This window comes from Brienomyrus brachyistius, chromosome 2, assembly GCF_023856365.1.
Source record: "Brienomyrus brachyistius isolate T26 chromosome 2, BBRACH_0.4, whole genome shotgun sequence".
NCBI lineage: Eukaryota > Metazoa > Chordata > Actinopteri > Osteoglossiformes > Mormyridae > Brienomyrus > Brienomyrus brachyistius.
The window spans coordinates 40,587,540-40,612,860 of NC_064534.1; the positions used below are offsets into that span (position 1 = coordinate 40,587,540).

A 25,321-nucleotide genomic window follows, 5' to 3' on the forward strand; every position below is an offset into this window, starting at 1 on the left:
CTTGAAGACTGTCACTCCCCATTCACGTTTTACAACTTATTGTTAATGATAAAGAGACAGCTTTTTACACACAGTTTTAAACAAAGTACTGATATTATTCCTCTTCAACTGACCGCTTTGTTTTCTATGCAAAAAGCACTTCGCCACAGAAGACTCGATATTATTGGCATAGCAAGTTCTGCTCTTCTCCTTTCAAAACTTGCTAAAAGCTGTATTTAAAAGAACAGATTGGCCGGGGTAATTCACACCCTTCAATGCCAGCTTAATGTTTAGGTTAGTGGGAATCACAGAGGAATTAGGGATGGAAACTTCTTTGCTGGTGGTAGAAGCGGTCTGGTGAATTTTTAGAGAGAAGAGGCCGTCGATGTTTGAATGTAGAAAATAGGTCTGGCTGCAGCCTGCAGTATGGACTTGTTGGTGTGTGTAGCTCCCAGTGTTCTGACAGCGCGACGTTTTGGGGAAGCATGTGATTCAGCAGCTACCAGTGGGCTTCGTGCGGCGGAGATTTTGTGGCTGTTAGCGGAGTTGATAACAGAGGGTCGTTAAGAGAAGCCTGCATGCAGTAGGCAAAGGAGTAATGTTTGCCGGCGGGGGACGTGCGGCGATTAACCTGTGCGGTAGTGAAAAGGAGTTAAAAAGAAGGAAGTGTGCGGATGCGGAAAGAATGGAATAATTGTGGTAGGCTGCCGGCTGAGTAGTTTGGTGAATGTTTGGTGTGGGTCCGGCGCTGCCGATTGGATGGTGGTGCTGCAGTGTGAGTCAGATAAAAAAAAAAAAAACCAGGAGTAGGATCCAATGGGACTAACTGGCATGTATAGACGCGTGTAATGCAAAAGGGCTGTTTTTGGTCGCGTCTCTCGCTTATGGCCATACCACCCTGAACACACCCGATCTCATCCGATCTCGGAAGCCAAGCAGGGTAGGGTCTGGTTAGTACTTCGATGGGAGACCTCCTGGGAATACCAGGTGCTGTAAGCTTTTCTCACTTTTACTTTATACAGGGGACGCTCCACTTCACGATTAATTTAAATCTATCACTCCCCTTCCATTTTACTATTTTATATATATATATATTTTTCTCTCATTCATAAAGGCAGCTTTTACACACCGTTTTACTCCAAATACTTCCTGGTAATTCTAGGTGCTGTAAGCTGTTCGTGCCTTTATTCCACCAGGGCGCGATCTTCTCACAAACTTGAAGACTGTCACTCCCCATTCACGTTTTACAACTTATTGTTAATGATAAAGAGACAGCTTTTTACACACAGTTTTAAACAAAGTACTGATATTATTCCTCTTCAACTGACCGCTTTGTTTTCTATGCAAAAACCACTTCGCCACAGAAGACTCGATATTATTGGCATAGCAAGTTCTGCTCTTCTCCTTTCAAAACTTGCTAAAAGCTGTATTTAAAAGAACAGATTGGCCGGGGTAATTCACACCCTTCAATGCCAGCTTAATGTTTAGGTTAGTGGGAATCACAGAGGAATTAGGGATGGAAACTTCTTTGCTGGTGGTAGAAGCGGTCTGGTGAATTTTTAGAGAGAAGAGGCCGTCGATGTTTGAATGTAGAAAATTGTTCTGGCTGCAGCCTGCAGTATGGACTTGTTGGTGTGTGTAGCTCCCAGTGTTCTGACAGCGCGACGTTTTGGGGAAGCATGTGATTCAGCAGCTACCAGTGGGCTTCGTGCGGCGGAGATTTTGTGGCTGTTAGCGGAGTTGATAACAGAGGGTCGTTAAGAGAAGCCTGCATGCAGTAGGCAAAGGAGTAATGTTTGCCGGCGGGGGACGTGCGGCGATTAACCTGTGCGGTAGTGAAAAGGAGTTAAAAAGAAGGAAGTGTGCGGATGCGGAAAGAATGGAATAATTGTGGTAGGCTGCCGGCTGAGTAGTTTGGTGAATGTTTGGTGTGGGTCCGGCGCTGCCGATTGGATGGTGGTGCTGCAGTGTGAGTCAGATAAAAAAAAAAAAAACCAGGAGTAGGATCCAATGGGACTAACTGGCATGTATAGACGCGTGTAATGCAAAAGGGCTGTTTTTGGTTGCGTCTCTCGCTTATGGCCATACCACCCTGAACACACCCGATCTCATCCGATCTCGGAAGCCAAGCAGGGTAGGGTCTGGTTAGTACTTGGATGGGAGACCTCCTGGGAATACCAGGTGCTGTAAGCTTTTCTCACTTTTACTTTATACAGGGGGCGCTCCACTTCACGATTAATTTAAATCTATCACTCCCCTTCCATTTTACTATTTTATATATATATATATTTTTCTCTCATTCATAAAGGCAGCTTTTACACACCGTTTTACTCTAAATACTTCCTGGTAATTCTAGGTGCTGTAAGCTGTTCGTGCCTTTATTCCACCAGGGCGCGATCTTCTCACAAACTTGAAGACTGTCACTCCCCATTCACGTTTTACAACTTATTGTTAATGATAAAGAGACAGCTTTTTACACACAGTTTTAAACAAAGTACTGATATTATTCCTCTTCAACTGACCGCTTTGTTTTCTATGCAAAAAGCACTTCGCCACAGAAGACTCGATATTATTGGCATAGCAAGTTCTGCTCTTCTCCTTTCAAAACTTGCTAAAAGCTGTATTTAAAAGAACAGATTGGCCGAGGTAATTCACACCCTTCAATGCCAGCTTAATGTTTAGGTTAGTGGGAATCACAGAGGAATTACGGATGGAAACTTCTTTGCTGGTGGTAGAAGCGGTCTGGTGAATTTTTAGAGAGAAGAGGCTGTCGATGTTTGAATGTAGAAAATTGTTCTGGCTGCAGCCTGCAGTATGGACTTGTTGGTGTGTGTAGCTTCCAGTGTTCTGACAGCGCGACGTTTTGGGGAAGCATGTGATTCAGCAGCTACCAGTGGGCTTCGTGCGGCAGAGATTTTGTGGCTGTTAGCGGAGTTGATAACAGAGGGTCGTTAAGAGAAGCCTACATGCAGTAGGCAAAGGAGTAATGTTTGCCGGCGGGGGACGTGCGGCGATTAACCTGTGCGGTAGTGAAAAGGAGTTAAAAAGAAGGAAGTGTGCGGATGCGGAAAGAATGGAATAATTGTGGTAGGCTGCCGGCTGAGTAGTTTGGTGAATGTTTGGTGTGGGTCCGGCGCTGCCGATTGGATGGTGGGGCTGCAGTGTGAGTCAGATAAAAAAAAAAAAAAACCAGGAGTAGGATCCAATGGGACTAACTGGCATGTATAGAGACGTGTAATGCAAAAGGGCTGTTTTTGGTAGCATCTCTCGCTTACGGCCATACCACCCTGAACACGTCCGATCTTGTCTGATCTCGGAAGCTAAGCAGGGTAGGGTCTGGTTTGTACCTGGATGGGAGACCACATGGGAATACCAGGTGCTGTAAGCTTTTCTCACTTTTACTTTATACAGGGGGCGCTCCACTTCACGATTAATTTAAATCTATCACTCCCCTTCCATTTTACTATTTTATATATATATTTTTTTTTTTTTCTCATTCATAAAGGCAGCTTTTAGAAACCGTTTTACTCTAAATACTTCCTGGTAATTCTAGGTGCTGTAAGCTGTTCGTGCCTTTATTCCACCAGGGCGCGATCTTCTCACAAACTTGAAGACTGTCACTCCCCATTCACGTTTTACAACTTATTGTTAATGATAAAGAGACAGCTTTTTACACACAGTTTTAAACAAAGTACTGATATTATTCCTCTTCAACTGACCGCTTTGTTTTCTATGCAAAAAGCACTTCGCCACAGAAGACTCGATATTATTGGCATAGCAAGTTCTGCTCTTCTCCTTTCAAAACTTGCTAAAAGCTGTATTTAAAAGAACAGATTGGCCGGGGTAATTCACACCCTTCAATGCCAGCTTAATGTTTAGGTTAGTGGGAATCACAGAGGAATTAGGGATGGAAACTTCTTTACTGGTGGTAGAAGCGGTCTGGTGAATTTTTAGAGAGAAGAGGCTGTCGATGTTTGAATGTAGAAAATAGGTCTGGCTGCAGCCTGCAGTATGGACTTGTTGGTGTGTGTAGCTCCCAGTGTTCTTACAGCGCGACGTTTTGGGGAAGCATGTGATTCAGCAGCTACCAGTGGGCTTCGTGCGGCGGAGATTTTGTGGCTGTTAGCGGAGTTGATAACAGAGGGTCGTTAAGAGAAGCCTGCATGCAGTAGGCAAAAGAGTAATGTTTGCCGGCGGGGGACGTGCGGCGATTAACCTGTGCGGTAGTGAAAAGGAGTTAAAAAGAAGGAAGTGTGCGGATGCGGAAAGAATGGAATAATTGTGGTAGGCTGCCGGCTGAGTAGTTTGGTGAATGTTTGGTGTGGGTCCGGCGCTGCCGATTGGATGGTGGGGCTGCAGTGTGAGTCAGATAAAAAAAAAAAAAAAAGAACATTAGTAGTATCCAATGGGACCAACTGGCATGTATAGAGGCGTGTAATGCAAAAGGGCTGTTTTTGGTAGCATCTCACGCTTACGGCCATACCACCCTGAACACGCCTGATCTTGTCTGATCTCGGAAGCTAAGCAGGGTAGGGTCTGGTTAGTACTTGGATGGGAGACCACCTAGGAATACCAGGTGCTGTAAGCTTTTCTCACTTTTACTTTATACAGGGGGCGCTCCACTTCACGATTAATTTAAATCTATCACTCCCCTTCCATTTTACTATTTTATATATATATATTTTTTTTCTGTCATTCATAAAGGCAGCTTTTAGAAACCGTTTTACTCTAAATACTTCCTGGTAATTCTAGGTGCTGTAAGCTGTTCGTGCCTTTATTCCACCAGGGCGCGATCTTCTCACAAACTTGAAGACTGTCACTCCCCATTCACGTTTTACAACTTATTGTTAATGATAAAGAGACAGCTTTTTACACACAGTTTTAAACAAAGTACTGATATTATTCCTCTTCAACTGACCGCTTTGTTTTCTATGCAAAAACCACTTCGCCACAGAATACTCGATATTATTGGCATAGCAAGTTCTGCTCTTCTCCTTTCAAAACTTGCTAAAAGCTGTATTTAAAAGAACAGATTGGCCGAGGTAATTCACACCCTTCAATGCCAGCTTAATGTTTAGGTTAGTGGGAATCACGGAGGAATTACGGATGGAAACTTCTTTGCTGGTGGTAGAAGCGGTCTGGTGAATTTTTAGAGAGAAGAGGCTGTCGATGTTTGAATGTAGAAAATTGTTCTGGCTGCAGCCTGCAGTATGGTCTTGTTGGTGTGTGTAGCTTCCAGTGTTCTGACAGCGCGACGTTTTGGGGAAGCATGTGATTCAGCAGCTACCAGTGGGCTTCGTGCGGCAGAGATTTTGTGGCTGTTAGCGGAGTTGATAACAGAGGGTCGTTAAGAGAAGCCTACATGCAGTAGGCAAAGGAGTAATGTTTGCCGGTGGGGGACGTGCGGCGATTAACCTGTGCGGTAGTGAAAAGGAGTTAAAAAGAAGGAAGTGTGCGGATGCGGAAAGAATGGAATAATTGTGGTAGGCTGCCGGCTGAGTAGTTTGGTGAATGTTTGGTGTGGGTCCGGCGCTGCCGATTGGATGGTGGGGCTGCAGTGTGAGTCAGATAAAAAAAAAAAAAAACAGGAGTAGGATCCAATGGGACTAACTGGCATGTATAGACGCGTGTAATGCAAAAGGGCTGTTTTTGGTAGCATCTCTCGCTTACGGCCATACCACCCTGAACACGTCCGATCTTGTCTGATCTTGGAAGCTAAGCAGGGTAGGGTCTGGTTAGTGCTTGGATGGGAGACCACCTGGGAATACCAGGTGCTGTAAGCTTTTCTCACTTTTACTTTATACAGGGGGCGCTCCACTTCACGATTAATTTAAATCTATCACTCCCCTTCCATTTTACTATTTTATATATATATTTTTTTTTCTCTCATTCATAAAGGCAGCTTTTAGAAACCGTTTTACTCTAAATACTTCCTGGTAATTCTAGGTGCTGTAAGCTGTTCGTGCCTTTATTCCACCAGGGCGCGATCTTCTCACAAACTTGAAGACTGTCACTCCCCATTCACGTTTTACAACTTATTGTTAATGATAAAGAGACAGCTTTTTACACACAGTTTTAAACAAAGTACTGATATTATTCCTCTTCAACTGACCGCTTTGTTTTCTATGCAAAAACCACTTCGCCACAGAAGACTCGATATTATTGGCATAGCAAGTTCTGCTCTTCTCCTTTCAAAACTTGCTAAAAGCTGTATTTAAAAGAACAGATTGGCCGGGGTAATTCACACCCTTCAATGCCAGCTTAATGTTTAGGTTAGTGGGAATCACAGAGGAATTAGGGATGGAAACTTCTTTGCTGGTGGTAGAAGCGGTCTGGTGAATTTTTAGAGAGAAGAGGCCGTCGATGTTTGAATGTAGAAAATTGTTCTGGCTGCAGCCTGCAGTATGGACTTGTTGGTGTGTGTAGCTCCCAGTGTTCTGACAGCGCGACGTTTTGGGGAAGCATGTGATTCAGCAGCTACCAGTGGGCTTCGTGCGGCGGAGATTTTGTGGCTGTTAGCGGAGTTGATAACAGAGGGTCGTTAAGAGAAGCCTGCATGCAGTAGGCAAAGGAGTAATGTTTGCCGGCGGGGGACGTGCGGCGATTAACCTGTGCGGTAGTGAAAAGGAGTTAAAAAGAAGGAAGTGTGCGGATGCGGAAAGAATGGAATAATTGTGGTAGGCTGCCGGCTGAGTAGTTTGGTGAATGTTTGGTGTGGGTCCGGCGCTGCCGATTGGATGGTGGGGCTGCAGTGTGAGTCAGATAAAAAAAAAAAAAAGAACATTAGTAGTATCCAATGGGACCAACTGGCATGTATAGAGGCGTGTAATGCAAAAGGGCTGTTTTCGGTAGCATCTTTCGCTTACGGCCATACCACCCTGAACTCGTCTGATCTCGGAAGCTAAGCAGGGTAGGGTCTGGTTAGTACTTGGATGGGAGACCACCTGGGAATACCAGGTGCTGTAAGCTTTTCTCACTTTTACTTTATACAGGGGGCGCTCCACTTCACGATTAATTTAAATCTATCACTCCCCTTCCATTTTACTATTTTATATATATATATTTTTTTTCTCTCATTCATAAAGGCAGCTTTTAGAAACCGTTTTACTCTAAATACTTCCTGGTAATTCTAGGTGCTGTAAGCTGTTCGTGCCTTTATTCCACCAGGGCGCGATCTTCTCACAAACTTGAAGACTGTCACTCCCCATTCACGTTTTACAACTTATTGTTGATGATAAAGAGACAGCTTTTTACACACAGTTTTAAACAAAGTACTGATATTATTCCTCTTCAACTGACCGCTTTGTTTTCTATGCAAAAACCACTTCGCCACAGAAGACTCGATATTATTGGCATAGCAAGTTCTGCTCTTCTCCTTTCAAAACTTGCTAAAAGCTGTATTTAAAAGAACAGATTGGCCAGGGTAATTCACACCCTTCAATGCCAGCTTAATGTTTAGGTTAGTGGGAATCACAGAGGAATTAGGGATGGAAACTTCTTTGCTGGTGGTAGAAGCGGTCTGCTGAATTTTTAGAGAGAAGAGGCCGTCGATGTTTTAATGTAGAAAATTGTTCTGGCTGCTGCTTGCAGTATGGACTTGTTGGTGTGTGTAGCTCCCAGTGTTCTGACAGCGCGACGTTTTGGGGAAGCATGTGATTCAGCAGCTACCAGTGGGCTTCGTGCGGCGGAGATTTTGTGGCTGTTAGCGGAGTTGATAACAGAGGGTCGTTAAGAGAAGCCTGCATGCAGTAGGCAAAGGAGTAATGTTTGCCGGCGGGGGACGTGCGGCGATTAACCTGTGCGGTAGTGAAAAGGAGTTAAAAAGAAGGAAGTGTGCGGATGCGGAAAGAATGGAATAATTGTGGTAGGCTGCCGGCTGAGTAGTTTGGTGAATGTTTGGTGTGGGTCCGGCGCTGCCGATTGGATGGTGGGGCTGCAGTGTGAGTCAGATAAAAAAAAAAAAAGAACATTTGTAGGATCCAATGGGACCAACTGGCATGTATAGAGGCGTGTAATGCAAAAGGGATGTTTTTGGTAGCATCTCTCGCTTACGGCCATACCACCCTGAACACGCCTGATCTCGTCTGGTCTTGGAAGCTAAGCAGGGTAGGGTCTGGTTAGTACTTGGATGGGAGACCACCTGGGAATACCTGGTGCTGTAAGCTTTTCTCACTTTTACTTTATACAGGGGGCGCTCCACTTCACGATTAATTTAAATCTATCACTCCCCTTCCATTTTACTATTTTATATATATATATTTTTTTTTCTCTCATTCATAAAGGCAGCTTTTAGAAACCGTTTTACTCTAAATACTTCCTGGTAATTCTAGGTGCTGTAAGCTGTTCGTGCCTTTATTCCACCAGGGCGCGATCTTCTCACAAACTTGAAGAATGTCACTCCCCATTCACGTTTTACAACTTATTGTTAATGATAAAGAGACAGCTTTTTACACACAGTTTTAAACAAAGTACTGATATTATTCCTCTTCAACTGACCGCTTTGTTTTCTATGCAAAAACCACTTCGCCACAGAAGACTCGATATTATTGGCATAGCAAGTTCTGCTCTTCTCCTTTCAAAACTTGCTAAAAGCTGTATTTAAAAGAACAGATTGGCCGGGGTAATTCACACCCTTCAATGCCAGCTTAATGTTTAGGTTAGTGGGAATCACAGAGGAATTAGGGATGGAAACTTCTTTGCTGCTGGTAGAAGCGGTCTGGTGAATTTTTAGAGAGAAGAGGCCGTCGATGTTTGAATGTAGAAAATTGTTCTGGCTGCAGCCTGCAGTATGGACTTGTTGGTGTGTGTAGCTCCCAGTGTTCTGACAGCGCGACGTTTTGGGGAAGCATGTGATTCAGCAGCTACCAGTGGGCTTCGTGCGGCGGAGATTTTGTGGCTGTTAGCGGAGTTGATAACAGAGGGTCGTTAAGAGAAGCCTGCATGCAGTAGGCAAAGGAGTAATGTTTGCCGGCGGGGGACGTGCGGCGATTAACCTGTGCGGTAGTGAAAAGGAGTTAAAAAGAAGGAAGTGTGCGGATGCGGAAAGAATGGAATAATTGTGGTAGGCTGCCGGCTGAGTAGTTTGGTGAATGTTTGGTGTGGGTCCGGCGCTGCCGATTGGATGGTGGTGCTGCAGTGTGAGTCAGATAAAAAAAAAAAAAACCAGGAGTAGGATCCAATGGGACTAACTGGCATGTATAGACGCGTGTAATGCAAAAGGGCTGTTTTTGGTCACATCTCTCGCTTACGGCCATACCACCCTGAACACGCCCGATCTCGTCTGATCTCGGAAGCTAAGGAGGGTAGGTTCTGGTTAGTACTTGGATGGGAGACCACCTGGGAATACCAGGTGCTGTAAACTTTTCTCACTTTTACTTTATACAGGGGGCGCTCCACTTCACGATTTATTTAAATCTATCACTCCCCTTCCATTTTACTATTTTATATATATATTTTTTTTTCTCTCATTCATAAAGGCAGCTTTTACACACCGTTTTACTCTAAATACTTCCTGGTAATTCTAGGTGCTGTAAGCTGTTCGTGCCTTTATTCCACCAGGGCGCGATCTTCTCACAAACTTGAAGACTGTCACTCCCCATTCACGTTTTACAACTTATTGTTAATGATAAAGAGACAGCTTTTTACACACAGTTTTAAACAAAGTACTGATATTATTCCTCTTCAACTGACCGCTTTGTTTTCTATGCAAAAACCACTTCGTCACAGAAGACTCGATATTATTGGCATAGCAAGTTCTGCTCTTCTCCTTTCAAAACTTGCTAAAAGCTGTATTTAAAAGAACAGATTGGCCGGGGTAATTCACACCCTTCAATGCCAGCTTAATGTTTAGGTTAGTGGGAATCACAGAGGAATTAGGGATGGAAACTTCTTTGCTGGTGGTAGAAGCGGTCTGGTGAATTTTTAGAGAGAAGAGGCCGTCGATGTTTGAATGTAGAAAATTGTTCTGGCTGCAGCCTGCAGTATGGACTTGTTGGTGTGTGTAGCTCCCAGTGTTCTGACAGCGCGACGTTTTGGGGAAGCATGTGATTCAGCAGCTACCAGTGGGCTTCGTGCGGCGGAGATTTTGTGGCTGTTAGCGGAGTTGATAACAGAGGGTCGTTAAGAGAAGCCTGCATGCAGTAGGCAAAGGAGTAATGTTTGCCGGCGGGGGACGTGCGGCGATTAACCTGTGCGGTAGTGAAAAGGAGTTAAAAAGAAGGAAGTGTGCGGATGCGGAAAGAATGGAATAATTGTGGTAGGCTGCCGGCTGAGTAGTTTGGTGAATGTTTGGTGTGGGTCCGGCGCTGCCGATTGGATGGTGGGGCTGCAGTGTGAGTCAGATAAAAAAAAAAAAAAGAACATTAGTAGTATCCAATGGGACCAACTGGCATGTATAGAGGCGTGTAATGCATAAGGGCTGTTTTCGGTAGCATCTCTCGCTTACGGCCATACCACCCTGAACACGCCTGATCTCGTCTGATCTTGGAAGCTAAGCAGGGTAGGGTCTGGTTAGTACTTGGATGGGAGACCGCCTGGGAATACCAGGTGCTGTAAGCTTTTCTCACTTTTACTTTATACAGGGGGCGCTCCACTTCACGATTAATTTAAATCTATCACTCCCCTTCCATTTTACTATTTTATATATATATTTTTTTTTTCTCTCATTCATAAAGGCAGCTTTTAGAAACCGTTTTACTCTAAATACTTCCTGGTAATTCTAGGTGCTGTAAGCTGTTTGTGCCTTTATTCCACCAGGGCGCGATCTTCTCACAAACTTGAAGACTGTCACTCCCCATTCACGTTTTACAACTTATTGTTGATGATAAAGAGACAGCTTTTTACACAAAGTTTTAAACAAAGTACTGATATTATTCCTCTTCAACTGACCGCTTTGTTTTCTATGCAAAAACCACTTCGCCACAGAAGACTCGATATTATTGGCATAGCAAGTTCTGCTCTTCTCCTTTCAAAACTTGCTAAAAGCTGTATTTAAAAGAACAGATTGGCCGGGGTAATTCACACCCTTCAATGCCAGCTTAATGTTTAGGTTAGTGGGAATCACAGAGGAATTAGGGATGGAAACTTCTTTGCTGCTGGTAGAAGCGGTCTGGTGAATTTTTAGAGAGAAGAGGCCGTCGATGTTTGAATGTAGAAAATTGTTCTGGCTGCAGCCTGCAGTATGGACTTGTTGGTGTGTGTAGCTCCCAGTGTTCTGACAGCGCGACGTTTTGGGGAAGCATGTGATTCAGCAGCTACCAGTGGGCTTCGTGCGGCGGAGATTTTGTGGCTGTTAGCGGAGTTGATAACAGAGGGTCGTTAAGAGAAGCCTGCATGCAGTAGGCAAAGGAGTAATGTTTGCCGGCGGGGGACGTGCGGCGATTAACCTGTGCGGTAGTGAAAAGGAGTTAAAAAGAAGGAAGTGTGCGGATGCGGAAAGAATGGAATAATTGTGGTAGGCTGCCGGCTGAGTAGTTTGGTGAATGTTTGGTGTGGGTCCGGCGCTGCCGATTGGATGGTGGTGCTGCAGTGTGAGTCAGATAAAAAAAAAAAAAACCAGGAGTAGGATCCAATGGGACTAACTGGCATGTATAGACGCGTGTAATGCAAAAGGGCTGTTTTTGGTCACGTCTCTCGCTTACGGCCATACCACCCTGAACACGCCCGATCTCGTCTGATCTCGGAAGCTAAGGAGGGTAGGTTCTGGTTAGTACTTGGATGGGAGACCACCTGGGAATACCAGGTGCTGTAAGCTTTTCTCACTTTTACTTTATACAGGGGGCGCTCCACTTCACGATTTATTTAAATCTATCACTCCCCTTCCATTTTACTATTTTATATATATATTTTTTTTTCTCTCATTCATAAAGGCAGCTTTTACACACCGTTTTACTCTAAATACTTCCTGGTAATTCTAGGTGCTGTAAGCTGTCCGTGCCTTTATTCCACCAGGGCGCGATCTTCTCACAAACTTGAAGACTGTCACTCCCCATTCACGTTTTACAACTTATTGTTAATGATAAAGAGACAGCTTTTTACACACAGTTTTAAACAAAGTACTGATATTATTCCTCTTCAACTGACCGCTTTGTTTTCTATGCAAAAACCACTTCGCCACAGAAGACTCGATATTATTGGCATAGCAAGTTCTGCTCTTCTCCTTTCAAAACTTGCTAAAAGCTGTATTTAAAAGAACAGATTGGCCGGGGTAATTCACACCCTTCAATGCCAGCTTAATGTTTAGGTTAGTGGGAATCACAGAGGAATTAGGGATGGAAACTTCTTTGCTGGTGGTAGAAGCGGTCTGGTGAATTTTTAGAGAGAAGAGGCCGTCGATGTTTGAATGTAGAAAATAGGTCTGGCTGCAGCCTGCAGTATGGACTTGTTGGTGTGTGTAGCTCCCAGTGTTCTGACAGCGCGACGTTTTGGGGAAGCATGTGATTCAGCAGCTACCAGTGGGCTTCGTGCGGCGGAGATTTTGTGGCTGTTAGCGGAGTTGATAACAGAGGGTCGTTAAGAGAAGCCTGCATGAGGTAGGCAAAGGAGTAATGTTTGCCGTCGGGGGACGTGCGGCGATTAACCTGTGCGGTAGTGAAAAGGAGTTAAAAAGAAGGAAGTGTGCGGATGCGGAAAGAATGGAATAATTGTGGTAGGCTGCCGGCTGAGTAGTTTGGTGAATGTTTGGTGTGGGTCCGGCGCTGCCGATTGGATGGTGGGGCTGCAGTGTGAGTCAGATAAAAAAAAAAAAAAAGAACATTAGTAGTATCCAATGGGACCAACTGGCATGTATAGAGGCGTGTAATGCAAAAGGGCTGTTTTCGGTAGCATCTCTCGCTTACGGCCATACCACCCTGAACACGCCTGATCTCGTCTGATCTCGGAAGCTAAGCAGGGTAAGGTCTGGTTAGTACTTGGATGGGAGACCGCCTGGGAATAACAGGTGCTGTAAACTTTTCTCACTTTTACTTTATACAGGGGGCGCTCCACTTCACGATTAATTTAAATCTATCACTCCCCTTCCATTTTACTATTTTATATATATATTTTTTTTTTCTCTCATTCATAAAGGCAGCTTTTAGAAACCGTTTTACTCTAAATACTTCCTGGTAATTCTAGGTGCTGTAAGCTGTTCATGCCTTTATTCCACCAGGGCGCGATCTTCTCACAAACTTGAAGACTGTCACTCCCCATTCACGTTTTACAACTTATTGTTGATGATAAAGAGACAGCTTTTTACACACAGTTTTAAACAAAGTACTGATATTATTCCTCTTCAACTGACCGCTTTGTTTTCTATGCAAAAACCACTTCGCCACAGAAGACTCGATATTATTGGCATAGCAAGTTCTGCTCTTCTCCTTTCAAAACTTGCTAAAAGCTGTATTTAAAAGAACAGATTGGCCGGGGTAATTCACACCCTTCAATGCCAGCTTAATGTTTAGGTTAGTGGGAATCACAGAGGAATTAGGGATGGAAACTTCTTTGCTGCTGGTAGAAGCGGTCTGGTGAATTTTTAGAGAGAAGAGGCCGTCGATGTTTGAATGTAGAAAATTGTTCTGGCTGCAGCCTGCAGTATGGACTTGTTGGTGTGTGTAGCTCCCAGTGTTCTGACAGCGCGACGTTTTGGGGAAGCATGTGATTCAGCAGCTACCAGTGGGCTTCGTGCGGCGGAGATTTTGTGGCTGTTAGCGGAGTTGATAACAGAGGGTCGTTAAGAGAAGCCTGCATGCAGTAGGCAAAGGAGTAATGTTTGCCGGCGGGGGACGTGCGGCGATTAACCTGTGCGGTAGTGAAAAGGAGTTAAAAAGAAGGAAGTGTGCGGATGCGGAAAGAATGGAATAATTGTGGTAGGCTGCCGGCTGAGTAGTTTGGTGAATGTTTGGTGTGGGTCCGGCGCTGCCGATTGGATGGTGGGGCTGCAGTGTGAGTCAGATAAAAAAAAAAAAAGAACATTAGTAGTATCCAATGGGACCAACTGGCATGTATAGAGGCGTGTAATGCAAAAGGGCTGTTTTCGGTAGCATCTCTCGCTTACGGCCATACCACCCTGAACACGCCTGATCTCGTCTGATCTCGGAAGCTAAGCAGGGAAGGGTCTGGTTAGTACTTGGATGGGAGACCGCCTGGGAATACCAGGTGCTGTAAGCTTTTCTCACTTTTACTTTATACAGGGGGCGCTCCACTTCACGATTAATTTAAATCTATCACTCCCCTTCCATTTTACTATTTTATATATATTTTTTTTTTTTCTCTCATTCATAAAGGCAGCTTTTAGAAACCGTTTTACTCTAAATACTTCCTGGTAATTCTAGGTGCTGTAAGCTGTTCGTGCCTTTATTCCACCAGGGCGCGATCTTCTCACAAACTTGAAGACTGTCACTCCCCATTCACGTTTTACAACTTATTGTTGATGATAAAGAGACAGCTTTTTACACACAGTTTTAAACAAAGTACTGATATTATTCCTCTTCAACTGACCGCTTTGTTTTCTATGCAAAAACCACTTCGCCACAGAAGACTCGATATTATTGGCATAGCAAGTTCTGCTCTTCTCCTTTCAAAACTTGCTAAAAGCTGTATTTAAAAGAACAGATTGGCCAGGGTAATTCACACCCTTCAATGCCAGCTTAATGTTTAGGTTAGTGGGAATCACAGAGGAATTAGGGATGGAAACTTCTTTGCTGGTGGTAGAAGCGGTCTGCTGAATTTTTAGAGAGAAGAGGCCGTCGATGTTTGAATGTAGAAAATTGTTCTGGCTGCTGCTTGCAGTATGGACTTGTTGGTGTGTGTAGCTCCCAGTGTTCTGACAGCGCGACGTTTTGGGGAAGCATGTGATTCAGCAGCTACCAGTGGGCTTCGTGCGGCGGAGATTTTGTGGCTGTTAGCGGAGTTGATAACAGAGGGTCGTTAAGAGAAGCCTGCATGCAGTAGGCAAAGGAGTAATGTTTGCCGGCGGGGGACGTGCGGCGATTAACCTGTGCGGTAGTGAAAAGGAGTTAAAGAGAAGGAAGTGTGCGAATGCGGAAAGAATGGAATAATTGTGGTAGGCTGCCGGCTGAGTAGTTTGGTGAATGTTTGGTGTGGGTCCGGCGCTGCCGATTGGATGGTGGGGCTGCAGTGTGAGTCAGATATAAAAAAAAAAAAAAAACCAGGAGTAGGATCCAATGGGACTAACTGGCATGTATAGACGCGTGTAATGCAAAAGGGCTGTTTTTGGTAGCATCCCTCGCTTACGGCCATACCACCCTGAACACGCCCGATCTCGTCTGATCTCGGAAGCCAAGCAGGGTAGGGTCTGATTAGTACTTGGATGGGAGACCTCCTGGGAATACCAGGTGCTGTAAGCCTTTCTCACTTTTACTTTATACAGGGGGCGCTCCACTTCACGATTAATTTAAATCTATCACTCCCCTTCCATTTTACTATTTTATATATATATATATATTTTTTTCTCTCATTCCTAAAGGCAGCTTTTAGAAACCGTTTTACTCTAAATACTTCCTGGTAATTCTAGGTGCTGTAAGCTGTTCGTGCCTTTATTCCACCAGGGCGCGATCTTCTCACAAACTTGAAGACTGTCACTCCCCATTCACGTTTTACAACTTATTGTTAATGATAAAGAGACAGCTTTTTACACACAGTTTTAAACAAAGTACTGATATTATTCCTCTTCAACTGACCGCTTTGTTTTCTATGCAAAAAGCACTTCGCCACAGAAGACTCGATATTATTGGCATAGCAAGTTCTGCTCTTCTCCTTTCAAAACTTGCTAAAAGCTGTATTTAAAAGAACAGATTGGCCGGGGTAATTCACACCCTTCAATGCCAGCTTAATGTTTAGGTTAGTGGGAATCACAGAGGAATTAGGGATGGAAACTTCTTTGCTGGTGGTAGAAGCGGTCTGGTGAATTTTTAGAGAGAAGAGGCCGTCGATGTTTGAATGTAGAAAATTGTTCTGGCTGCAGCCTGCAGTATGGACTTGTTGGTGTGTGTAGCTCCCAGTGTTCTGACAGCGCGACGTTTTGGGGAAGCATGTGATTCAGCAGCTACCAGTGGGCTTCGTGCGGCGGAGATTTTGTGGTTGTTAGCGGAGTTGATAACAGAGGGTCGTTAAGAGAAGCCTGCATGAGGTAGGCAAAGGAGTAATGTTTGTCGTCGGGGGACGTGCGGCGATTAACCTGTGCGGTAGTGAAAAGGAGTTAAAAAGAAGGAAGTGTGCGGATGTGGAAAGAATGGAATAATTGTGGTAGGCTGCCGGCTGAGTAGTTTGGTGAATGTTTGGTGTGGGTCCGGCGCTGCCGATTGGATGGTGGTGCTGCAGTGTGAGTCAGATAAAAAAAAAAAAAAACCAGGAGTAGGATCCAATGGGACTAACTGGCATGTATAGACGCGTGTAATGCAAAAGGGCTGTTTTTGGTCGCGTCTCTCGCTTATGGCCATACCACCCTGAACACGCCCGATATCGTCTGATCTCGGAAGCTAAGCAGGGTAGGTTCTGGTTAGTACTTGGATGGGAGACCACCTGGGAATACCAGGTGCTGTAAGCTTTTCTCACTTTTACTTTATACAGGGGGCGCTCCACTTCACGATTAATTTAAATCTATCACTCCCCTTCCATTTTACTATTTTATATATATATTTTTTTTTCTCTCATTCATAAAGGCAGCTTTTACACACCGTTTTACTCTAAATACTTCCTGGTAATTCTAGGTGCTGTAAGCTGTTCGTGCCTTTATTCCACCAGGGCGCGATCTTCTCACAAACTTGAAGACTGTCACTCCCCATTCACGTTTTACAACTTATTGTTAATGATAAAGAGACAGCTTTTTACACACAGTTTTAAACAAAGTACTGATATTATTCCTCTTCAACTGACCGCTTTGTTTTCTATGCAAAAAGCACTTCGCCACAGAAGACTCGATATTATTGGCATAGCAAGTTCTGCTCTTCTCCTTTCAAAACTTGCTAAAAGCTGTATTTAAAAGAACAGATTGGCCGGGGTAATTCACACCCTTCAATGCCAGCTTAATGTTTAGGTTAGTGGGAATCACAGAGGAATTAGGGATGGAAACTTCTTTGCTGGTGGTAGAAGCGGTCTGGTGAATTTTTAGAGAGAAGAGGCCGTCGATGTTTGAATGTAGAAAATTGTTCTGGCTGCAGCCTGCAGTATGGACTTGTTGGTGTGTGTAGCTCCCAGTGTTCTGACAGCGCGACGTTTTGGGGAAGCATGTGATTCAGCAGCTACCAGTGGGCTTCGTGCGGCGGAGATTTTGTGGCTGTTAGCGGAGTTGATAACAGAGGGTCGTTAAGAGAAGCCTGCATGAGGTAGGCAAAGGAGTAATGTTTGCCGTCGGGGGACGTGCGGCGATTAACCTGTGCGGTAGTGAAAAGGAGTTAAAAAGAAGGAAGTGTGCGGATGCGGAAAGAATGGAATAATTGTGGTAGGCTGCCGGCTGAGTAGTTTGGTGAATATTTGGTGTGGGTCCGGCGCTGCCGATTGGATGGTGGTGCTGCAGTGTGAGTCAGATAAAAAAAAAAAAAAAAACCAGGAGTAGGATCCAATGGGACTAACTGGCATGTATAGACGCGTGTAATGCAAAAGGGCTGTTTTTGGTCGCGTCTCTCGCTTATGGCCATACCACCCTGAACACGCCCGATATCGTCTGATCTCGGAAGCTAAGCAGGGTAGGTTCTGGTTAGTACTTGGATGGGAGACCACCTGGGAATACCAGGTGCTGTAAGCTTTTCTCACTTTTACTTTATACAGGGGGCGCTCCACTTCACGATTAATTTAAATCTATCACTCCCCTTCCATTTTACTATTTTATATATATATATTTTTTTTCTCTCATTCATAAAGGCAGCTTTTACACACCGTTTTACTCTAAATACTTCCTGGTAATTCTACGTGCTGTAAGCTGTTCGTGCCTTTATTCCACCAGGGCGCGATCTTCTCACAAACTTGAAGACTGTCACTCCCCATTCACGTTTTACAACTTATTGTTAATGATAAAGAGACAGCTTTTTACACACAGTTTTAAACAAAGTACTGATATTATTCCTCTTCAACTGACCGCTTTGTTTTCTATGCAAAAACCACTTCGCCACAGAAGACTCGATATTATTGGCATAGCAAGTTCTGCTCTTCTCCTTTCAAAACTTGCTAAAAGCTGTATTTAAAAGAACAGATTGGCCGGGGTAATTCACACCCTTCAATGCCAGCTTAATGTTTAGGTTAGTGGGAATCACAGAGGAATTAGGGATGGAAACTTCTTTGCTGGTGGTAGAAGCGGTCTGGTGAATTTTTAGAGAGAAGAGGCCGTCGATGTTTGAATGTAGAAAATTGTTCTGGCTGCAGCCTGCAGTATGGACTTGTTGGTGTGTGTAGCTCCCAGTGTTCTGACAGCGCGACGTTTTGGGGAAGCATGTGATTCAGCAGCTACCAGTGGGCTTCGTGCGGCGGAGATTTTGTGGCTGTTAGCGGAGTTGATAACAGAGGGTCGTTAAGAGAAGCCTGCATGCAGTAGGCAAAGGAGTAATGTTTGCCGGCGGGGGACGTGCGGCGATTAACCTGTGCGGTAGTGAAAAGGAGTTAAAAAGAAGGAAGTGTGCGGATGCGGAAAGAATGGAATAATTGTGGTAGGCTGCCGGCTGAGTAGTTTGGTGAATGTTTGGTGTGGGTCCGGCGCTGCCGATTGGATGGTGGGGCTGCAGTGTGAGTCAGATAAAAAAAAAAAAAAGAACATTAGTAGTATCCAATGGGACCAACTGGCATGTATAGAGGCGTGTAATGCAAAAGGGCTGTTTTCGGTAGCATCTTTCGCTTACGGCCATACCACCCTGAACACGCCTGATCTCGTCTGATCTCGGAAGCTAAGCAGGGTAGGGTCTGGTTAGTACTTGGATGGGAGACCACCTGGGAATACCAGGTGCTGTAAGCTTTTCTCACTTTTACTTTATACAGGGGGCGCTCCACTTCACGATTAATTTAAATCTATCACTCCCCTTCCATTTTACTATTTTATATATATATATTTTTTTTCTCTCATTCATAAAGGCAGCTTTTAGAAACCGTTTTACTCTAAATACTTCCTGGTAATTCTAGGTGCTGTAAGCTGTTCGTGCCTTTATTCCACCAGGGCGCGATCTTCTCACAAACTTGAAGACTGTCACTCCCCATTCACGTTTTACAACTTATTGTTGATGATAAAGAGACAGCTTTTTACACACAGTTTTAAACAAAGTACTGATATTATTCCTCTTCAACTGACCGCTTTGTTTTCTATGCAAAAACCACTTCGCCACAGAAGACTCGATATTATTGGCATAGCAAGTTCTGCTCTTCTCCTTTCAAAACTTGCTAAAAGCTGTATTTAAAAGAACAGATTGGCCGGGGTAATTCACACCCTTCAATGCCAGCTTAATGTTTAGGTTAGTGGGAATCACAGAGGAATTAGGGATGGAAACTTCTTTGCTGGTGGTAGAAGCGGTCTGGTGAATTTTTAGAGAGAAGAGGCCGTCGATTTTTGAATGTAGAAAATTGTTCTGGCTGCAGCCTGCAGTATGGACTTGTTGGTGTGTGTAGCTCCCAGTGTTCTGACAGCGCGACGTTTTGGGGAAGCATGTGATTCAGCAGCTACCAGTGGGCTTCGTGCGGCGGAGATTTTGTGGCTGTTAGCGGAGTTGATAACAGAGGGTCGTTAAGAGAAGCCTGCATGCAGTAGGCAAAGGAGTAATGTTTGCCGGCGGGGGACGTGCGGCGATTAACCTGTGCGGTAGTGAAAAGGAGTTAAAAAGGAGGAAGTGTGCGGATGCGGAAAGAATGGAATAATTGTGGTAGGCTGCCGGCTGAGTAGTTTGGTGAATGTTTGGTGTGGGTCCGGCGCTGCCGATTGGATGGTGGTGCTGCAGTGTGAGTCAGATAAAAAAAAAAAAAAAACAGGAGTAGGATCCAATGGGACTAACTGGCATGTATAGACGCGTGTAATGCAAAAGGGCTGTTTTTGGTCGCGTCTATCGCTTATGGCCATACCACCCTGAACACACCCGATCTCATCCGATCTCGGAAGCCAAGCAGGGTAGGGTCTGGTTAGTACTTGGATGGGAGACCTCCTGGGAATACCAGGTGCTGTAAGCTTTTCTCACTTTTACTTTATACAGGGGGCGCTCCACTTCACGATTAATTTAAATCTATCACTCCCCTTCCATTTTACTATTTTATATATATATATATTTTTCTCTCATTCATAAAGGCAGCTTTTACACACCGTTTTACTCTAAATACTTCCTGGTAATTCTAGGTGCTGTAAGCTGTTCGTGCCTTTATTCCACCAGGGCGCGATCTTCTCACAAACTTGAAGACTGTCACTCCCCATTCACGTTTTACAACTTATTGTTAATGATAAAGAGACAGCTTTTTACACACAGTTTTAAACAAAGTACTGATATTATTCCTCTTCAACTGACCGCTTTGTTTTCTATGCAAAAACCACTTCGCCACAGAAGACTCGATATTATTGGCATAGCAAGTTCTGCTCTTCTCCTTTCAAAACTTGCTAAAAGCTGTATTTAAAAGAACAGATTGGCCGGGGTAATTCACACCCTTCAATGCCAGCTTAATGTTTAGGTTAGTGGGAATAACAGAGGAATTAGGGATGGAAACTTCTTTGCTGGTGGTAGAAGCGGTCTGGTGAATTTTTAGAGAGAAGAGGCCGTCGATGTTTGAATGTAGAAAATTGTTCTGGCTGCAGCCTGCAGTATGGACTTGTTGGTGTGTGTAGCTCCCAGTGTTCTGACAGCGCGACGTTTTGGGGAAGCATGTGATTCAGCAGCTACCAGTGGGCTTCGTGCGGCGGAGATTTTGTGGCTGTTAGCGGAGTTGATAACAGAGGGTCATTAAGAGAAGCCTGCATGCAGTAGGCAAAGGAGTAATGTTTGCCGGCGGGGGACGTGCGGCGATTAACCTGTGCGGTAGTGAAAAGGAGTTAAAAAGAAGGAAGTGTGCGGATGCGGAAAGAATGGAATAATTGTGGTAGGCTGCCGGCTGAGTAGTTTGGTGAATGTTTGGTGTGGGTCCGGCGCTGCCGATTGGATGGTGGTGCTGCAGTGTGAGTCAGATAAAAAAAAAAAAAAAAGCAGGAGTAGGATCCAATGGGACTAACTTGCATGTATAGACGCGTGTAATGCAAAAGGGCTTTTTTTGGTAGCATCTTTTGCTTACGGCCATACCACCCTGAACTCGTCTGATCTCGGAAGCTAAGGAGGGTAGGTTCTGGTTAGTACTTGGATGGGAGACCACCTGGGAATACCAGGTGCTGTAAGCTTTTCTCACTTTTACTTTATATAGGGGGCGCTCCACTTCACGATTTATTTAAATCTATCACTCCCCTTCCATTTTACTATTTTATATATATTTTTTTTTTTCTCTCATCCATAAAGGCAGCTTTTACACACCGTTTTACTCTAAATACTTCCTGGTAATTCTAGGTGCTGTAAGCTGTCCGTGTCTTTATTCCACCAGGGCGCGATCTTCTCACAAACTTGAAGACTGTCACTCCCCATTCACGTTTTACAACTTATTGTTAATGATAAAGAGACAGCTTTTTACACACAGTTTTAAACAAAGTACTGATATTATTCCTCTTCAACTGACCGCTTTGTTTTCTATGCAAAAACCACTTCGCCACAGAAGACTCGATATTATTGGCATAGCAAGTTCTGCTCTTCTCCTTTCAAAACTTGCTAAAAGCTGTATTTAAAAGAACAGATTGGCCGGGGTAATTCACACCCTTCAATGCCAGCTTAATGTTTAGGTTAGTGGGAATCACAGAGGAATTAGGGATGGAAACTTCTTTGCTGGTGGTAGAAGCGGTCTGGTGAATTTTTAGAGAGAAGAGGCCGTCGATGTTTGAATGTAGAAAATTGTTCTGGCTGCAGCCTGCAGTATGGACTTGTTGGTGTGTGTAGCTCCCAGTGTTCTGACAGCGCGACGTTTTGGGGAAGCATGTGATTCAGCAGCTACCAGTGGGCTTCGTGCGGCGGAGATTTTGTGGCTGTTAGCGGAGTTGATAACAGAGGGTCATTAAGAGAAGCCTGCATGCAGTAGGCAAAGGAGTAATGTTTGCCGGCGGGGGACGTGCGGCGATTAACCTGTGCGGTAGTGAAAAGGAGTTAAAAATAAGGAAGTGTGCGGATGCGGAAAGAATGGAATAATTGTGGTAGGCTGCCGGCTGAGTAGTTTGGTGAATGTTTGGTGTGGGTCCGGCGCTGCCGATTGGATGGTGGTGCTGCAGTGTGAGTCAGATAAAAAAAAAAAAAAAAACAGGAGTAGGATCCAATGGGACTAACTGGCATGTATAGACGCGTGTAATGCAAAAGGGCTGTTTTTGGTAGCATCTTTCGCTTACGGCCATACCACCCTGAACACGCCCGATCTCGTCTGATCTCGGAAGCTAAGGAGGGTAGGTTCTGGTTAGTACTTGGATGGGAGACCACCTGGGAATACCAGGTGCTGTAAGCTTTTCTCACTTTTACTTTATACAGGGGGCGCTCCACTTCACGATTTATTTAAATCTATCACTCCCCTTCCATTTTACTATTTTATATATATATATTTTTTTCTCTCATTCATAAAGGCAGCTTTTACACACCGTTTTACTCTAAATACTTCCTGGTAATTCTAGGTGCTGTAAGCTGTCCGTGCCTTTATTCCACCAGGGCGCGATCTTCTCACAAACTTGAAGACTGTCACTCCCCATTCACGTTTTACAACTTATTGTTAATGATAAAGAGACAGCTTTTTACACACAGTTTTAAACAAAGTACTGATATTATTCCTCTTCAACTGACCGCTTTGTTTTCTATGCAAAAACCACTTCGCCACAGAAGACTCGATATTATTGGCATAGCAAGTTCTGCTCTTCTCCTTTCAAAACTTGCTAAAAGCTGTATTTAAAAGAACAGATTGGCCGGGGTAATTCACACCCTTCAATGCCAGCTTAATGTTTAGGTTAGTGGGAATCACAGAGGAATTAGGGATGGAAACTTCTTTGCTGGTGGTAGAAGCGGTCTGGTGAATTTTTAGAGAGAAGAGGCCGTCGATGTTTGAATGTAGAAAATAGGTCTGGCTGCAGCCTGCAGTATGGACTTGTTGGTGTGTGTAGCTCCCAGTGTTCTGACAGCGCGACGTTTTGGGGAAGCATGTGATTCAGCAGCTACCAGTGGGCTTCGTGCGGCGGAGATTTTGTGGCTGTTAGCGGAGTTGATAACAGAGGGTCGTTAAGAGAAGCCTGCATGAGGTAGGCAAAGGAGTAATGTTTGCCGTCGGGGGACGTGCGGCGATTAACCTGTGCGGTAGTGAAAAGGAGTTAAAAAGAAGGAAGTGTGCGGATGCGGAAAGAATGGAATAATTGTGGTAGGCTGCCGGCTGAGTAGTTTGGTGAATGTTTGGTGTGGGTCCGGCGCTGCCGATTGGATGGTGGTGCTGCAGTGTGAGTCAGATAAAAAAAAAAAAAAGAACATTAGTAGTATCCAATGGGACCAACTGGCATGTATAGAGGCGTGTAATGCAAAAGGGCTGTTTTCGGTATCATCTCTCGCTTACGGCCATACCACCCTGAACATGCCTGATCTCGTCTGATCTCGGAAGCTAAGCAGGGTAGGGTCTGGTTAGTACTTGGATGGGAGACCGCCTGGGAATACCAGGTGCTGTAAGCTTTTCTCACTTTTACTTTATACAGGGGGCGCTCCACTTCACGATTAATTTAAATCTATCACTCCCCTTCCATTTTACTATTTTATATATATATATTTTTTTTCTCTCATTCATAAAGGCAGCTTTTAGAAACCGTTTTACTCTAAATACTTCCTGGTAATTCTAGGTGCTGTAAGCTGTTCGTGCCTTTATTCCACCAGGGCGCGATCTTCTCACAAACTTGAAGACTGTCACTCCCCATTCACGTTTTACAACTTATTGTTGATGATAAAGAGACAGCTTTTTACACACAGTTTTAAACAAAGTACTGATATTATTCCTCTTCAACTGACCGCTTTGTTTTCTATGCAAAAACCACTTCGCCACAGAAGACTCGATATTATTGGCATAGCAAGTTCTGCTCTTCTCCTTTCAAAACTTGCTAAAAGCTGTATTTAAAAGAACAGATTGGCCGGGGTAATTCACACCCTTCAATGCCAGCTTAATGTTTAGGTTAGTGGGAATCACAGAGGAATTAGGGATGGAAACTTCTTTGCTGGTGGTAGAAGCGGTCTGGTGAATTTTTAGAGAGAAGAGGCCGTCGATGTTTGAATGTAGAAAATTGTTCTGGCTGCTGCTTGCAGTATGGACTTGTTGGTGTGTGTAGCTCCCAGTGTTCTGACAGCGCGACGTTTTGGGGAAGCATGTGATTCAGCAGCTACCAGTGGGCTTCGTGCGGCGGAGATTTTGTGGCTGTTAGCGGAGTTGATAACAGAGGGTCGTTAAGAGAAGCCTGCATGCAGTAGGCAAAGGAGTAATGTTTGCCGGCGGGGGACGTGCGGCGATTAACCTGTGCGGTAGTGAAAAGGAGTTAAAAAGAAGGAAGTGTGCGGATGCGGAAAGAATGGAATAATTGTGGTAGGCTGCCGGCTGAGTAGTTTGGTGAATGTTTGGTGTGGGTCCGGCGCTGCCGATTGGATGGTGGGGCTGCAGTGTGAGTCAGATAAAAAAAAAAAAAAAAGCAGGAGTAGGATCCAATGGGACTAACTGGCATGTATAGACGCGTGTAATGCAAAAGGGCTTTTTTTGGTAGCATCTTTCGCTTACGGCCATACCACCCTGAACACGCCCGATCTCGTCTGATCTCGGAAACTAAGGAGGGTAGGGTCTGGTTAGTACTTGGATGGGAAACCACCTGGGAATACCAGGTGCTGTAAGCTTTTCTCACTTTTACTTTATACAGGGGGCGCTCCACTTCACGATTTATTTAAATCTATCACTCCCCTTCCATTTTACTATTTTATATATATATTTTTTTTTTTCTCTCATTCATAAAGGCAGCTTTTACACACCGTTTTACTCTAAATACTTCCTGGTAATTCTAGGTGCTGTAAGCTGTCCGTGCCTTTATTCCACCAGGGCGCGATCTTCTCACAAACTTGAAGACTGTCACTCCCCATTCACGTTTTACAACTTATTGTTAATGATAAAGAGACAGCTTTTTACACACAGTTTTAAACAAAGTACTGATATTATTCCTCTTCAACTGACCGCTTTGTTTTCTATGCAAAAACCACTTCGCCACAGAAGACTCGATATTATTGGCATAGCAAGTTCTGCTCTTCTCCTTTCAAAACTTGCTAAAAGCTGTATT

General features: G+C 44.4%; 19 non-coding genes and 2 pseudogenes across 19 annotated transcripts; all 21 read left to right on the plus strand.

Annotated features, from left to right (window-relative positions):
• The first annotated feature begins 859 nt into the window (after window positions 1-859).
• On the plus strand, window positions 860-978 carry LOC125731997 (5S ribosomal RNA). Its single transcript, XR_007391678.1, has one exon. It is a non-coding gene; the product is annotated as a 5S ribosomal RNA (ribosomal RNA).
• A 1,075-nt stretch (window positions 979-2,053) lies between these two features.
• LOC125735052 (5S ribosomal RNA) lies at window positions 2,054-2,172 on the plus strand. The gene has a single exon (XR_007394351.1). It is a non-coding gene; the product is annotated as a 5S ribosomal RNA (ribosomal RNA).
• Window positions 2,173-3,248: 1,076 nt separating this feature from the next.
• Window positions 3,249-3,367, plus strand: LOC125736629 (5S ribosomal RNA). The gene has a single exon (XR_007395904.1). It is a non-coding gene; the product is annotated as a 5S ribosomal RNA (ribosomal RNA).
• A 1,081-nt stretch (window positions 3,368-4,448) lies between these two features.
• Window positions 4,449-4,567, plus strand: LOC125735944 (5S ribosomal RNA). Its single transcript, XR_007395229.1, has one exon. It is a non-coding gene; the product is annotated as a 5S ribosomal RNA (ribosomal RNA).
• Window positions 4,568-5,643: 1,076 nt separating this feature from the next.
• On the plus strand, window positions 5,644-5,762 carry LOC125731009 (5S ribosomal RNA). The gene has a single exon (XR_007391299.1). It is a non-coding gene; the product is annotated as a 5S ribosomal RNA (ribosomal RNA).
• Window positions 5,763-6,839: 1,077 nt separating this feature from the next.
• On the plus strand, window positions 6,840-6,948 carry LOC125731921 (5S ribosomal RNA; annotated as a pseudogene).
• Window positions 6,949-8,025: 1,077 nt separating this feature from the next.
• Window positions 8,026-8,144, plus strand: LOC125735868 (5S ribosomal RNA). Its single transcript, XR_007395153.1, has one exon. It is a non-coding gene; the product is annotated as a 5S ribosomal RNA (ribosomal RNA).
• A 1,077-nt stretch (window positions 8,145-9,221) lies between these two features.
• Window positions 9,222-9,340, plus strand: LOC125737027 (5S ribosomal RNA). The gene has a single exon (XR_007396294.1). It is a non-coding gene; the product is annotated as a 5S ribosomal RNA (ribosomal RNA).
• A 1,077-nt stretch (window positions 9,341-10,417) lies between these two features.
• LOC125734722 (5S ribosomal RNA) lies at window positions 10,418-10,536 on the plus strand. Its single transcript, XR_007394025.1, has one exon. It is a non-coding gene; the product is annotated as a 5S ribosomal RNA (ribosomal RNA).
• A 1,076-nt stretch (window positions 10,537-11,612) lies between these two features.
• On the plus strand, window positions 11,613-11,731 carry LOC125735913 (5S ribosomal RNA). Its single transcript, XR_007395198.1, has one exon. It is a non-coding gene; the product is annotated as a 5S ribosomal RNA (ribosomal RNA).
• A 1,078-nt stretch (window positions 11,732-12,809) lies between these two features.
• LOC125737277 (5S ribosomal RNA) lies at window positions 12,810-12,928 on the plus strand. The gene has a single exon (XR_007396543.1). It is a non-coding gene; the product is annotated as a 5S ribosomal RNA (ribosomal RNA).
• Window positions 12,929-14,005: 1,077 nt separating this feature from the next.
• On the plus strand, window positions 14,006-14,124 carry LOC125733939 (5S ribosomal RNA). Its single transcript, XR_007393271.1, has one exon. It is a non-coding gene; the product is annotated as a 5S ribosomal RNA (ribosomal RNA).
• Window positions 14,125-15,204: 1,080 nt separating this feature from the next.
• LOC125733073 (5S ribosomal RNA) lies at window positions 15,205-15,323 on the plus strand. Its single transcript, XR_007392431.1, has one exon. It is a non-coding gene; the product is annotated as a 5S ribosomal RNA (ribosomal RNA).
• Window positions 15,324-16,403: 1,080 nt separating this feature from the next.
• Window positions 16,404-16,522, plus strand: LOC125736937 (5S ribosomal RNA). The gene has a single exon (XR_007396204.1). It is a non-coding gene; the product is annotated as a 5S ribosomal RNA (ribosomal RNA).
• Window positions 16,523-17,600: 1,078 nt separating this feature from the next.
• On the plus strand, window positions 17,601-17,719 carry LOC125736938 (5S ribosomal RNA). Its single transcript, XR_007396205.1, has one exon. It is a non-coding gene; the product is annotated as a 5S ribosomal RNA (ribosomal RNA).
• Window positions 17,720-18,797: 1,078 nt separating this feature from the next.
• On the plus strand, window positions 18,798-18,916 carry LOC125733216 (5S ribosomal RNA). The gene has a single exon (XR_007392569.1). It is a non-coding gene; the product is annotated as a 5S ribosomal RNA (ribosomal RNA).
• Window positions 18,917-19,993: 1,077 nt separating this feature from the next.
• On the plus strand, window positions 19,994-20,112 carry LOC125735063 (5S ribosomal RNA). The gene has a single exon (XR_007394362.1). It is a non-coding gene; the product is annotated as a 5S ribosomal RNA (ribosomal RNA).
• Window positions 20,113-21,189: 1,077 nt separating this feature from the next.
• Window positions 21,190-21,298, plus strand: LOC125732142 (5S ribosomal RNA; annotated as a pseudogene).
• A 1,077-nt stretch (window positions 21,299-22,375) lies between these two features.
• LOC125735914 (5S ribosomal RNA) lies at window positions 22,376-22,494 on the plus strand. Its single transcript, XR_007395199.1, has one exon. It is a non-coding gene; the product is annotated as a 5S ribosomal RNA (ribosomal RNA).
• A 1,077-nt stretch (window positions 22,495-23,571) lies between these two features.
• LOC125734102 (5S ribosomal RNA) lies at window positions 23,572-23,690 on the plus strand. Its single transcript, XR_007393427.1, has one exon. It is a non-coding gene; the product is annotated as a 5S ribosomal RNA (ribosomal RNA).
• A 1,078-nt stretch (window positions 23,691-24,768) lies between these two features.
• On the plus strand, window positions 24,769-24,887 carry LOC125736794 (5S ribosomal RNA). The gene has a single exon (XR_007396062.1). It is a non-coding gene; the product is annotated as a 5S ribosomal RNA (ribosomal RNA).
• The last annotated feature ends 434 nt before the right edge of the window (window positions 24,888-25,321 follow it).